This window comes from Abramis brama (genome assembly GCF_963993115.1).
Source record: "Abramis brama genome assembly, chromosome: 1".
Taxonomy (NCBI): domain Eukaryota; kingdom Metazoa; phylum Chordata; class Actinopteri; order Cypriniformes; family Leuciscidae; genus Abramis; species Abramis brama.
In genome coordinates this window covers 79,057,338-79,072,468 of record NC_139963.1, presented here as the reverse complement: position 1 = coordinate 79,072,468, position 15,131 = coordinate 79,057,338, and positions in this window count along the sequence as shown.

Here is a 15,131-nt window from a genome sequence, read left to right as displayed (position 1 = left end):
ATGGACAGATGCACTTTTATCATGGACAGATGCACTTTTATCATGGACAGATGCACTTTTATGATGTATAGATGCACTTTTATGATGGACAGATGCACTTTTATGATGGACAGATGCACTTTTATGATGGACAGATGCACTTTTATGATGGATATATGCACTTATATGATGATATATGCACTTTTATCATGGATAGATGCACTTTTATCATGGATAGATGCACTTTTATCATGGATAGATGCACTTTTATGATGATATATATGCACTTTTATCATGGATAGATGCACTTTTATGATGGACAGATGCACTTTTATGATGGATAGATGCACTTTTATGATGGATAGATGCACTTTTATGATGGACAGATGCACTTTTATGATGGATATATGCACTTATATGTCAATGTCAATGTCAATGTCAAATTTATTTATATAGCACCATTTATCCCAACCGAGGTTGTCCAATGTGCTGCACATGTTGTAATAGACAATTGCACAAAACAAATAAGCAATAAAAACATCATAATAAAACAAACATTTCAATACCACTTCCTCACTAAGTATATGCTAGTTCAAAAAGATGCGTTTTTAGCATAGTTTTAAAAACAGATAAGGATGATACAGAGCGAATACACAGAGGTAAAGCATTCCATAATCTGGGGCCAGCAACTGAAAAAGCCCGGTCGCCTCTGCACCTCAGCTTTGACTTTGGGATACATAGCAGTTTCTGGTTAGATGACCGGAGAGAAAGAACAGGACGATACTCAGTAAGTAATTCCGAAAGATACGGAGGGGCCAGACCATTTAATGATTTAAACACCAAAAGAATAATTTTGAAATTTACTCGATAACGCACGGGCAACCAGTGCAAAGAACGTAAAACTGGTGTAATGTGCTCCCGTTTTTTAGTCCTGGTTAAGAGTCTAGCAGCTGCATTTTGAACTATTTGTAACCGGGATAAAGCTGACTGACTAATCCCAAAATATAGTGAGTTACAGTAATCCAGTCTTGTCGTAATGAAAGCATGGATCAATTGTTCAAAATTTTTACGCGTCAAAATGGGTTTAACTTTAGCTAGTAGTCTAAGCTGAAAGAAACATGATCTGACCACAGTATTGATGTGTTTGTCAAATTTCAGCTTATCATCAAAAATAACCCATACATTTTTAACCCAAGGTTTTACAGAGGAAGATAACTCACCAAAATTTATTTTTGGTGTACTAACATAGTCTGAAGGACCGAATACTATTATCTCAGTTTTACTCTCATTAAAATTAAGAAAATTTAAAGACAGCCAGGCTTTCACATCAGCCAAACAAGTCATGAGTGCTTCTAAGCCATTGGAACTCTTTTTTAAGGGCAAATATATTTGAGTGTCATCTGCATAGCAGTGAAATGACAGACCATGCTTCCTAAAAATAGAACCCAATGGTAGCATATACAAAGAAAAAAGAATCGGAGCTAAGATGGAACCCTGAGGTACACCACATGCTAAAGGAGCTGACTCAGATGAGTGTTCACCCATATTAACATTAAAACGTCTATTTAAAAGATATGAATTGAACCATTCAAGAGCGCTTCCTGTTATGCCTGCGCAGTGCTCCAGGCGAGTAAGGAGGACTGCATGGTCAACAGTGTCAAACGCAGCACTCAAATCTAGGAGCACAAGCACAGAATGGTTTCCAGAGTCGCCAGCAAGTAGAATATCATTTAAAACCTTCAGGAGTGCAGTCTCTGTAGAGTGGAATTTTCGAAAACCTGATTGAAAGACCTCAAATATCTTATTTTCATCTAAAAAACTCTGCAATTGTAAAAGCACTATTTTCTCGAGGATCTTTGTAATAAAAGACAAATTTGAAATTGGTCTATAGTTTTCTAAAACAGTAGGATCTAGATTATGTCTCTTGAGCAAAGGATATACTGTAGCATGTTTTAACACATCAGGTACAGAACTAGTTTCAAAGCATCGGTTAATCAAAGTCACAAGATATGGACCCACTGCATCAAAAACTTGTTTCAGGAAATAAGGAGGCAAGATGTCAACGGTAGAGCCTGACGGCTTAAGCCGGCATACTATTTCTTGGAGATATTCAAAAGAAATAGGTTTGAATTGACTAAACTCTGCACAACAAACAGAGTAGATGGACGGATCAGAATCAGGGTGAGATATCCCCCGTCTGATAGAATTAATCTTGTCAACAAAGAATCTCAGAAAATCCTCACACATTGTTTTTGACACAGCAGGGTACTTTGAGACCGTTGGGTTGACAACAGTGTTAAAAACAGTAAAAAGAGTTTTGGGCCTATGGAAATTATTATTGATAATGTCTGCAAAATACCTTGATTTTGATTCTTTCATTGCCTTCTGATAATTAAATAATGAATCTCTTAATAATTCCAGCGAAATCTGGAGCCGGTCCTTTTTCCACTTTCGCTCCGCCCGTCTACAGATCTGCCTCGAGGCGCGAACGTTATCGTCAATCCAGGGTTCAGATCTAGGTTTGAGTTTTAAAGTCTTTACAGGAGCAATTGAATCCAAGATAATCAAAGAAGTCGAGTTAAATTTAAGTAGGAGCTCATCTGGACTCAGATCACACTGACTTATGTCAACTGTTTGAACAGCATCACAGAAAGCTAATGAAAAGGATATGCTAGTAGATGGAGTAATTATTCTAGATTTACGGACACATTTAGTAACTTTAGTACAAGTTGGTACCCAGGGAACAGAAAACATAACAGTTTTATGGTCAGAAAACCCGTTTTCAGTTACTTCAAGCTCATAAAGTGAAATGCCATAAGAAAGCACAAGGTCAAGAGTATGTCCCGACTGATGAGTCGGGACATTCACATACTGAATGAAATCAAAGGCATTTATCAGATTAGAAAATTCTTTAGATAATGAGTCCGTTGTGCAACACACATGAATGTTGAAATCACCAAGGATTAACAGTTTATCAAATTTGGGTAAAAATTCCCCCAAGAAGTCTGCAAACTCGTTTAAAAAATGTATATTGTGCTTAGGAGGACGGTATATCAAAGCAACCAGTAGTGGACCATCCAGATCAAATGTAAACAACTGCAGTTCAAAACTCTGATAAACATGAAACATAGTTTGGCTGCAAGAAAATCTGTCTTTAAAAATAGAGATCAGTCCTCCACCACGGCCTGTTGTACGTGGTGAATTAAAAAACAAACAGTTTTGTGGCAAAAGATCAGAAAACGGACTTAAGTCCCCATTTGTAAGCCAGCTTTCAGTAATAAATAAAAAATCAAGGTCCCGCGAGGAGAAGAAGTCATTAATAATAACAGTCTTATTTACCACTGATCTGGCATTTACCAACGCCATCCTTAGACCAGGTAGATTTTTAGTCGACTCCGAATTCCGAATCCGAGAAAAACGTTGAAGATTACTCACACAAACTCCAGCGCGATGAAAACGAGGTGAGCCGTAGGCAGGTAGCGGAGCAGCTTCAGCCATAATCATTGAGGTGTTCTTATTCCATTGATACACTGGGTCCAGAGAGCGCCAGCGAATGGAGAAATCGCCGACCAAACCCTTCACATGGAAACCCAGAAAGGATCGACGCGACCCTAGTTGTTGTTGTTGAGCCAGGAAATGCCTCAACTTAACGGCAAAGCCACCCCGTCTTCCGCGTTTTCTCCTACGCCTCCTCACCGGTAGAGAACACGGCCAGCGGCGCAGGTAGCCAGGTATGGACGTCAGAAACGGAGATGAATGAGATGAATGAGATGAGCCGTTTCGCGCTTGATATATCAGATCGTTTGTACTAGTTTGCAAACTTAAAAGAGTTAGTCTGTCATATATCAATATTGAGGAAGCGCATTGTGTTAGATAAAAGATCAAACAGCATAAAACAAACAAACTAAGGACTGGACCAGGCGTCCGACGGCAAGCCACACACAACGGCGCCATCTTGACTTCCAATTATATGATGATATATGCACATTTATGATGGACAGATGCACTTTTATGATGGATAGATGCACTTTTATGATGGACAGATGCACTTTTATGATGGACAGATGCACTTTTATGATGGATATATGCACTTATATGATGATATATGCACTTTTATCATGGATAGATGCACTTTTATGATGGATAGATGCACTTTTATGATGGATAGATGCACTTTTATCATGGATAGATGCAATTTTATCATGGATAGATGCACTTTTATGATGATATATATGCACTTTTATCATGGACAGATGCACTTTTATCATGGATAGATGCACTTTTATGATGGATATATGCACTTTTATCATGGACAGATGCACTTTTATGATGGATAGATGCACTTTTATGATGGATAGATGCACTTTTATGATGGACAGATGCACTTTTATGATGGATAGATGCACTTTTATGAGGGATATATGCACTTTTATGATGGATAGATGCACTTTTATGATGGACAGATGCACTTTTATGATGGATAGATGCACTTTTATGATGGATATATGCACTTTTATGATGGATAGATGCACTTTTATCATGGATAGATGCACTTTTATCATGGATATATGCACTTTTATCATGGACAGATGCACTTTTATGATGGACAGATGCACTTTTATGATGGACAGATGCACTTTTCTGAAGCATCAGCAGGAGGGCTTCATCAAAGACGACATCAGGACGGTGGAGGACGGGCTTCAGAACAGCGTTCAGTCCCATCTTCTTGCACAAATTAATATGAAACTCGGTACACATATAGATCTCATCAGGCCGAACAACTTTCCCTCTGTCAAGTTTTACACCAGCCGAACAGGAAGTCGGCTATTATGGGTTGTTTGGAAAACGCTTGCTGTGGAATTTGAAATACTCCTCCTAGAGAATTCATCCTATCCCCACCAAACTCGGTCAGCATGAAGTCAAGACATTGAGGATGCTAAATTGCGGACAGATTTTTGATATCTCAAACGGTTTGGCCATGGCGAGGAAATTAATTTATTGCGAGAAAAGAGAAACATGAAACTTCTGCACACATTAACTGATCTTGATGAAACTTCAGCAGTGTGTTTGTGGTAAGAGGCCGATCAGATGGATGTAACTATTGTGAGTCAAAGTTATAGCGCCACCAACTGGCAGCAGGAAGTGTGTCACTTTCAAAATGCTTTTGACAAAAGTGGGGGGGTTAGCTTTACCAACAGTTACAAAAATCAGTACGTATATTGGTCTCATCGAGCCGGACAACTTTCTAATTTACAGTCATTAGCTCCGACCAACAGGAAGTCAGATATTTTGGTTTCAATGTGGATTTCTTTACAAAATCAGCCTCTGAATTTTTACCCACTCCTCTTAAGTGGTTTGTTTTATTCCCACCAAACTTTTTCAACATGATGAAAATACATTAAAGATGCTAAATTGTGAATGGATAATAAATATCTCAAACGGTTTTGCTATGGCAAGGGATTAAAAGAATGTCAAAAAAGGAAACACTAAAAGCCTCATATATTGTAAAAATGTTCTCTTTTCTTAAACTGATTTAAATGCACAAACAATCTAGCTCCAGCCGTATTCTGTCCTTTTGTGATAAAAATAAACACAAGGAGAGTGGCCACTAGGAGAGCAGTGGGTGGCAACTGCATAGCAGAGGGGCGCAAAACCACTTTTGGCCAGTCATGTTTTTTAGTGATAGGGACCCATTTTTGGAATGATTTACCAACTGAAATAAAAACACAAGTTATGAGTTATCAAGTTATCAGTTATATTGCTACTTGCTTTGACTTGACCAAAACCTCCTAAGTGTCTTTTAAAAGAAACCATGTCTAGGACTGTAGTCTAAAGCATTCATGAGTAATCTTCCAGTGTTTGCTCATAAATAGGGATGACAGGTAAGAGTCTAGTTCATTGCTCTTTTATTTCTCGATTTGTGTTTTGTCTAATTCTTGTGTGATTCTGTTTATCCAGATTTGTTAGCGGTTGTTTATGATCATCATTCATTTACTTCATACTTAACGTTGAACATTATTCATATTATAAGCTCTAAAATGCTTATAATATGTAAACATTTGTAAAGTCCCATTTGTAAAGACTTTATAAAACTGTAAAGTGCACCCAGCCCTGGGTGTGATTGACAGTTTTAAGTAATGGGGGAATGTAGTGTTTGTGTATTAGTCAGGAGATGGCGCTGTAGTCCACATGTTGTCACCTATAAAAGGTGTAGAGTAAGAGTTGAAGTGTGTTGTACATGCTGACCATTATGTAACATCTGACACTGTTGGATTGCTTTAGGATTTTAATAAATCTATAAGAACTGAGAACTTTCTTGGCCTCATGCTTACCAGGATTTAAACATTACAACATCAGCAATTGCTGGTATACTGGAAATCTCGAACACATCTAGTGTGTGTAATCAGAAATGTCCTGTATCTGATCATCTCTGTGCATCTCAAGTGTGTGGACGTGTATGGGGTTTTCACACACCTTAAGTTTCACTGAAATTTCAAATATCCTAAAAGTCCCAAAGCAAGAGTATAGAGTTAGGATTGTTGCATTATTCCAAATAAATAGATTGAGATTCACAAACAAATGTAAAGAGATTCACTAAAAAATTATCAAATTCACAAATAAATAGATTAAGATTCACAAATAAATGTAAGAGTTTCACAAAAATGTATAAAACTCACAAATAAATAAAATGAGATTTACAAATGAATAAAAAAATGAAACAAATGTGTTTTGTCAGAAACACAACTCTGCCTGGCATTTATTTGTGAACCGCTATCTGTGCATTTGTAAATCGCTGCACGCATCTGTGGATTATGAAACACTTCTAGCGTCAACATGCAGATAAAGCCACAGATAAGTGGACTCCACCCACCGTTTACTCAAGCCAATCAGATAACAGCTACATTGCTCCAGAATAAGCAGAGAAAACTAAGGGGGAAAATATACTAAACAATAGCAAGGATCCTCTGGAACAGCGGGAAGAACAAAACACCACTAAAATAGACAGATTAGACTGACACGACTGACAGAACGGTCAGAGGAGAACCTTGACAGAGAGAAGTGAAGAGAGAATGATCAGTCCCAGCAGACACAGATCACACTTATCAGACATCTTCTGTTTCTGTCAGTCTTCCTCTTCATTATCTATAGTTACAGCTCCTCCTTTAAACATCATCAGCTCCTCCTGTGGTTATTAACTTCCTCTGTTCTGATCAACTGAGTGATTAAATCCTGCTAGAGTTGCTGTATAGAGACACGATGCCACAGTGAAGTGTTGCTTTACATGCGTATTGTGAACCGCATCTCAACACACATCTGCTCTGAACACAGTTTATAAGATATTCTTTTGCACACGAGAGCATTACTGTTAGTCTCCCTTCCTTATTTTAGCAGTTTCCTGAATTATAAAACAGATTTTAAAAGTATTGTAAAGTAATTATTAGCATCAGCTTGGTAAAATAAACCTGCATTTGCACATGAGCGTCTGTAAAGCAGATATTAACTGTCTTCAGGGAGTTTCTACACATGGATTATAACGTTCTGCTTTACTCTCTCCAGCCTTGAGAAATATATCAGATCCAGACTCCTTTATCAACACTACAAATGCTCTGGAAGATCTGGGATGTGTTTCTCAAGCACCAGTCAAGCAAGTCAGTTCAGATGGTCTCCTCCCACATGTCGCCTGTGTTTGGCTTCGCCGCTGTGGCTGGATGTTTGTCTCGACTCGTTTTATTCATTTTCTGTGCTATATTGTTGTTAAGTTTGTCCACAAATGTTGTGTCTACTGCCTGGGTGTATGATCGTCAAACAATGCTTCAGATTCGATCCTCCATGGTGGAGTGCGGTGGCGTATGTACCTGGAGTGCATTTTCGGCCCCGTTCACGTGTCCGTCTGCACCTGTTGCTTGTGTGCGGAGTGGAGAGGGCCTGGTGCGACGCGCAAACAAGCGGCGGAGAAGGTGAGGAAAAAGGGCAGGGAGGCAGGTGCATCTTAAGAAGCTCCAGAAGATGGGACTTTTTGACGGTGGCTCGCGACCACCTTCGTTTCGTTTTCCCGGATGTCCTTAGGACTCTGGTCCCTCTGCCTTGAGGAAACCCTACCATTGGGTGCGGGGTGTGTGCCGTGCACCTGAAGTTGCTGCCGCGAGCCTCTCCCTCTGCTTTGAGTGTTGTTTCTGCACCGCTCAAGATGGCTTTGCTAAAACACCCGTTCAATTTCTAACAAGTCATTTTTGCTCAGTGACTTATTTACTTCCAAAAATCTGGATTTTATGTTGCTGACGGAGACATGGCAACGGAGTATGGATTACTGTCATCTGATTGAGCTCTGTCCTGTGGATTGCTCATTTATCAGCACGCCAAGACTCGTGGGCCGTGGTGGAGGACTTGCTGTGGTTTTTAAAAGGCATTTTAATTGCCAGTCGATGAGCGCAGGTATGTACTTTTCATTTGAACTACAGATGACTGAAGTTGGTCGTTCAAATTCATTCTATTGTATTTTGGTTTACCGACCTCCTGGGCCAACGGCTTCTTTTCTGAGTGAATTTACTGACTTTTTATCATCCACTATTAAACTGAACAGAGTGATTATTGTCTGCGATTTCAGTATTCACGTGGATGACGATGCCTGCAATATTGCTTCTGAATTTTTAAACATCACGGGATCTTTCCTGTTGTTAATACTGCTTATACTGTTAAAGGGATGATGAACTGAGAAATCAAATTTTCCTTGAGCTTTTGACATAGTTGCAAGTAAAAGAATGTTTATTGAGATGGTCAGAGAAACACAGGTCGGGGAAACAAACACTCAGATGGCGAGATGACGCAGGGACTTCAATGGGCAACCCGGTGATGATGTGTGGTGATCGGCGTGCTCAGGAACCAGGAAACAATAAACAATCCAGACAGCGTGAAACACAACGAAGCGGGTCCACGAAGACAGGAATCCACACGAGGAAATAAGAGCGAAACACGGGAACAGGACACGACACCGGGGAAGCCACAACGATCTGACAACATGAGATGGGAATTACTGCACATATAAAGGGAACAGGGATTGAACACAGCTGGCAACAATAATCAACACAATGAGTAACCACACCCACACACACAGACACACACACATCAGTAATGAGACAGCTGATTCATGAACCGTGACAGTACCCCCTCCCCTAGGAACGCCTCCTGGCGTTCCCAGACAACCTTACCTGTCGATTGTAATCATCGATAAGGGAGTGATCCAGGATGTCTCTAGCAGGTACCCAACTTCTCTCCTCCGGACCGTAACCCTCCCAGTCCACCAAGTACTGAAATCCGCGTCCCCTCCGTCTCGAGTCCAGAATACGACGTACCGAATAAGTAAGTTCCCCATCTACGAGTCGCGGCGGGGGGGGAACCGGGGCTGGCGGATTAATGTGAGAATAAAACACGGGCTTGACTTTAGACACATGAAAGGCGGGGTGAATTCTCCTGTACGCTGGAGGAAGTTTGAGTCGGACTGTCACCGGACTAATAATTTTGGTGACAGGAAACGGGCCGATAAATTTGGGAGCTAACTTGTTGGAAACGGAACGGAGCGGAATATTTCTGGTAGAAAGCCACACTTTTTGACCCACGACGTATACGGGAGGCTTTGACCGGTGGCGATCGGCCTTGGCCTTCATGCGCCCCCCCGCTTGGAGTAGAGTCTCACGGTCTCTAGTCCAAGTGCGGCGACACCTCTGGACGAAAGCGTGAGCAGAGGGGACCGCGACTTCGGATTCCAGACTCGGAAAAATTGGTGGCTGGTAACCTAAACTACACTTAAAGGGATACTCCACTTTTTTTTGAAATAGGCTCATTTTACAACTCCCCCAGAGTTAAACAGTTGAGTTTTACGGTGGGTGCGGGGAGGGCGGTGACAAAATCTAGTGCGATGTGGGACCAGGGTCTCGAAGGGACAGACAGCGGTCGAAGTAACCCATCCGGAGGTCGGTTGGATGTCTTACCAGTGGCACAGACAGAACAAGCCAAAACAAAATCGTGAATGTCGCGAGCCATTAGTGGCCACCAGAATCGTTGCTTAACTAGAAAATTGGTGCGAGTCACTCCTGGATGACAAGCCACGTTGGAGCAATGACCCCATGGAATAACGTCGGACCGTAACCCCTCCGGAACAAACAAACGATTCAGTGGGCAACCGGGCGGAGGCGTTACCCCTTCTAAGGCCGTCTTGACCTTCGACTCGACCTCCCATACGAGTGTGGAGATAACTACTTTCTCAGGTAAAATGCACTCGGGAGTCACCGGGCGTTCGGATGGATCAAAAATACGAGATAAAGAGTCGGGTTTGATGTTTTTGGAACCCGGGCGGTACGAGAGAACAAAGTCAAAACGTCCGAAAAAAAGTGCCCACCGAGCCTGCCTGGAGTTGAGTCTTTTAGCAGATCTAATATATTCAAGGTTCTTGTGATCGGTCCAAACGATAAAGGGAACCCCTGAACCCTCTAACCAATGACGCCACTCCTCCAACGCTAACTTGACTGCCAACAACTCTCTGTTACCAATGTCATAATTACGTTCAGCAGGCGATAGTCGATGAGAAAAAAACGCGCAGGGATGCATCTTGTCGTCTGAGGAAGCGCGTTGTGAAAGCACTGCTCCTACTCCCACCTCTGACGCGTCGACCTCCACCACGAACTGACGTGTGGGATCAGGGGTGACCAGAATGGGAGCCGAAACGAAGCGACTTTTGAGGTTGACGAACACTGCCTCGGCAGTGTTCGACCACCTGAACGTCGTTCGGGGGGAGGTCAAGGCAGTCAGAGGTGCGACTAGTTGGCTGAAATTGCGAATGAAACGCCGATAAAAATTGGCGAACCCCAGAAACCGCTGTAGGGCCTTACGGGAATCTGGACTTGGCCAATCTACCACAGCCTTAACCTTGTCAGGATCCATGCGCACTCCCTCAGAAGAGATGATGTACCCTAGAAAAGGAACAGACTGTGCATGAAACGCGCATTTCTCCGCCTTGACAAAAAGCCCATTCTCGAACAATCTCTGGAGCACTCGTCTGACGTGTTGAACGTGTTCCTGGAGAGACGAAGAAAAAATCAATATGTCATCCAGGTAAACATATATGAACTGATCTACCATGTCTCTCAACACGTCATTGACGAGTGCTTGGAAAACCGCTGGGGAGTTGGAAAGCCCGAAAGGCATAACCAAATATTCAAAGTGCCCCCTAGGGGTATTAAAAGCGGTTTTCCATTCATCCCCCTTCCTGATGCGAACCAAATGATATGCATTACGCAAGTCCAGTTTCGTGAAAATGGATGCTCCCTGCAACCTCTCGAAAGCTGAAGACATTAACGGCAAAGGATAAGAATTCTTTACCGTGATGTTGTTCAGCTCTCGATAATCAATACAAGGTCGCAGAGAGCCATCCTTCTTCCCAACGAAAAAGAACCCCGCCCCCGCAGGAGAAGAGGAAGAAGGCTGGATGAACCCAGAGGCTAGAGAATCAGAAATATATTTCTCCATGGCCTCCCTCTTGGGAACAGAAAGAGAGTAAAGTTTGCCCTTAGGCAGAGATTTACCTGGCAGTAGATCTATCGCACAGTCATAGGAACGATGCGGAGGAAGAGACGCAGCACGAGACTTACTGAACACCTCCTTCAGGTCGAGGTACTCCGCGGGCACGTTAGACAAATCCGCTGCCTCACTCTGAAACACAGAACCAGACACAGACGAACAGGCAGACACCAAACATGACTCATGACAACGGTTACTCCAAGTGGAAACAGAATTATTGTGCCAGTCGATATGGGGGTTGTGTTGAGTGAGCCACGGGTGCCCTAAAACCACTGGTGCTAGTGGTGAGTCCATGAGTAAAAAGGAAATGATCTCAGTGTGATTGCCAGAAGTGATGAGTGTGAGGGGTTCAGTAGAGTGGGAGATTCCTGGAAGTTCTTGTCCATTGAGTGCGTTGACGGAAATCTTGTGAGAAAGAGAAGTGATGGGGATTTGGAGTCTGTGTGCAAGTCCAAAGTCCATAAAATTACCCTCTGCTCCCGAATCCAGCAGTGCTTGAGTGCGGTGCGTGGAGGTTGCCCATTTCAGTCTTACCGGGAGGAGGGTTGATGATGGTGATGAGGTCTTCTCGGCGGAGATCCCACCCGATAGTAGCCTCATACTTACTATCGGGCTTGCTCTTTTACCGGACAGCAAAAGAGAAAGTGGCCAGCCTTGCCACAGTAAAGGCAGAGTCCCTGGGATCTCCGCCTTTCCCTCTCCTCCCGGGAAAGCCGAGCTCTCCCCACCTGCATGGGTTCATGATCTGAAACTGGGCTGACCGCGCTCCCGCCGCTGGCCGGTGGATCCTCAGTGTGGTACTGGAGTCGACTCTGCTGTACATGAGAAGTCATACGATTTAGACGAGCATCGACCCTCAGCGCAAGCTCCACCAGGCCATCCAGGGTCTTGGGAAGGTCCAGGATGTAAATCTCTCTTTGAACGCGGTCAGCCAACCCATGCAGGAACATGTCCCACTGCGCCTCCTCGTTCCATTCGCACTCTGCAGCCAGGGTGCGGAACTGGATGGAATAGTCCGACACCGAGCCATTTCCTTGGCGTAGATCAGCGAGTAATCTGGCCGCCTCCTTACCCGCCACCGCTCGATCGAATACTCTTCTCATCTCCGTGGAGAGTGCCTGGAACGAGGCGCAGCAGATGTTTTGGTTCTCCCACACCGCCGTTCCCCAGAGAGCCGCCTTCCCCGACAGTAGTGTCAACACGAACGCCACTTTAGACTGTTCAGTGCAAAAGGTCCGTGGCTGCAATGCAAAGTGCAGAGAACATGCTGTGAGAAAAGCCCTACAATACTCAGGCTCACCTGAATATTTCTCTGGCGTGGGCAGACGAGGCTCCGGCTGATTCTCTTGCAGAGGCGGGGGGGGCTGAACGGGCGGTGTGGGCGGCGCAGTGGGAACTCGAAGAAGTTGTAGCTGTTGGGTGAGCTCGGACACCTGCGTGAAGAGTGCTTGAACCGCGCGACCTGTGTTAGCGATCTCCTCTCCTTGTTGATCCATTCTTGTGACGCTATGCGTGAGGAAGTCATTCAAACTGGCCGCACTTGCTGTATCCATGATTGGTCAGATCGTTCTGTAGTGATACAGAGACGGATACAGTTGCAAGTAAAAGAATGTTTATTGAGATGGTCAGAGAAACACAGGTCGGGGAAACAAACACTCAGATGGCGAGATGACGCAGGGACTTCAATGGGCAACCCGGTGATGATGTGTGGTGATCGGCGTGCTCAGGAACCAGGAAACAATAAACAATCCAGACAGCGTGAAACACAACGAAGCGGGTCCACGAAGACAGGAATCCACACGAGGAGATAAGAGCGAAACACGGGAACAGGACACGACACCGGGGAAGCCACAACGATCTGACAACATGAGATGGGAATTACTGCACATATAAAGGGAACGGGGATTGAACACAGCTGGCAACAATAATCAACACAATGAGTAACCACACCCACACACACAGACACACACACATCAGTAATGAGACAGCTGATTCATGAACCGTGACAGTAAAACATTGTCCGTTTGTTCGCTTCATTTCACTGAGGATTGTTTTGTAAACAAGACACAGGTCGAGACTGGATTTGCAGACCGATTAAGATTAAAAAACGGTGCTGTGCCTTCTATATTGGATCCGACAGAAATGGTGCAACGCACTTATGCGAGTAAAATTGTTATTTAAAAAATAATAATAATCTGATAGGCTAGTATTGCATTGTTACAGATCGTTTGATATCTAATGATTATGTGTACGTGTCTAATCAGTCACAGAAGAGTCCAACTATGAAGGATGTAGCTTGTCAAACAGAATTTAATTTAACATCACAGGGCACACAGCTGGCTTTTGGAACCTAAATTCAGAAGCAAAGGTTTGTGTTTATATCTGTACACTTGTCACTCATGTAAGTAGCATCTCAGACTCTGGGTCGAACATATATGGGCGAATCATTCCGGTTGCCATTTTACAACATTGGAAGTTTTCAAAACAATTTCCCCCACGTGCACTGACGAGTGAGTTGAAACTCATTATAATATGCAAAACTGTTATCCACTCACAGTAGTGGGCGTTTACTTCCAAGTCTTCAATGCGACGCCCATAAAAACCGAGCGTTTTTGAGCTAGGCTCAAAACTAGGGTAGAAAATAACCTATTACTTATTCATTTTGATGTTTTTGAATGTAAAAACCAAGCGAACATCATAAGTTGTCATAACCTCAGACAACAATATACATTTTTTTAAAAAACCAGTTCATGACCCCTTTAATACTGTGTTAATACCGCAGCTTTAGACGTGTCTGTCGGAAGATGGAGCGTTTATGGAAAACGACTCAGCTTCAAGTCCATCGCCTGCATCTTAAAGAGCTCTTGATTGATCTTAACGAGATGATCAAGGATGCTAGAGTCTCTTATTTTTCACAACTGATATCTGCCAGCAAAAGGAATCCTAAAACTATGTTTGAGACTATTAACAACATTTAACATTTTCCCCTGCTACATCTGTCCCTGTGTTTTCTAAAGATAATTGCAATCATTTTTTGTCTCACTTTGTGGACAAGGTTACATCTGTTAGGGCAGGCATTGCACCATCAGTAAACCACCTTATAGTTACTCAAAAAAGACTATTTGTTGAGTATTAATATTTTGTTTTCTATGGTGTTTTTGATTGTTTCTTGTGCTATATTTTTAAGCTGTGAACTTTGCACGTAATTTCGTACTACAGGGCACTGTGGAATGACAATAAAGAAATCTTGATCTTGATTTTGATCATTTCCCTGGAGGACGTCATTAGGTTAGTGGGTACAATGAAGCCTTCCCAAAGCTCTGTTGATATTTTGCCTACATCTTTGTTCATGAAATCCATTACAAATATTGGCCCGTGTTTGGTTTTAATTATAAACCTTTCTCTTAGGCTGGGCCAGGTCCCTAGGTGTTTTAAACATGCTGTTGTTCAGCCTCTTTTGAAAAAGAGTAATCTTTTAACAACTATAGGCCTATTTCTAGATTGCCTTTTATCTCTAAAATCCTAGAAAAGGTTGTGGCAATGCAGTTAAATTATGTGTTGGAGGCTAATAGTATCTGTGA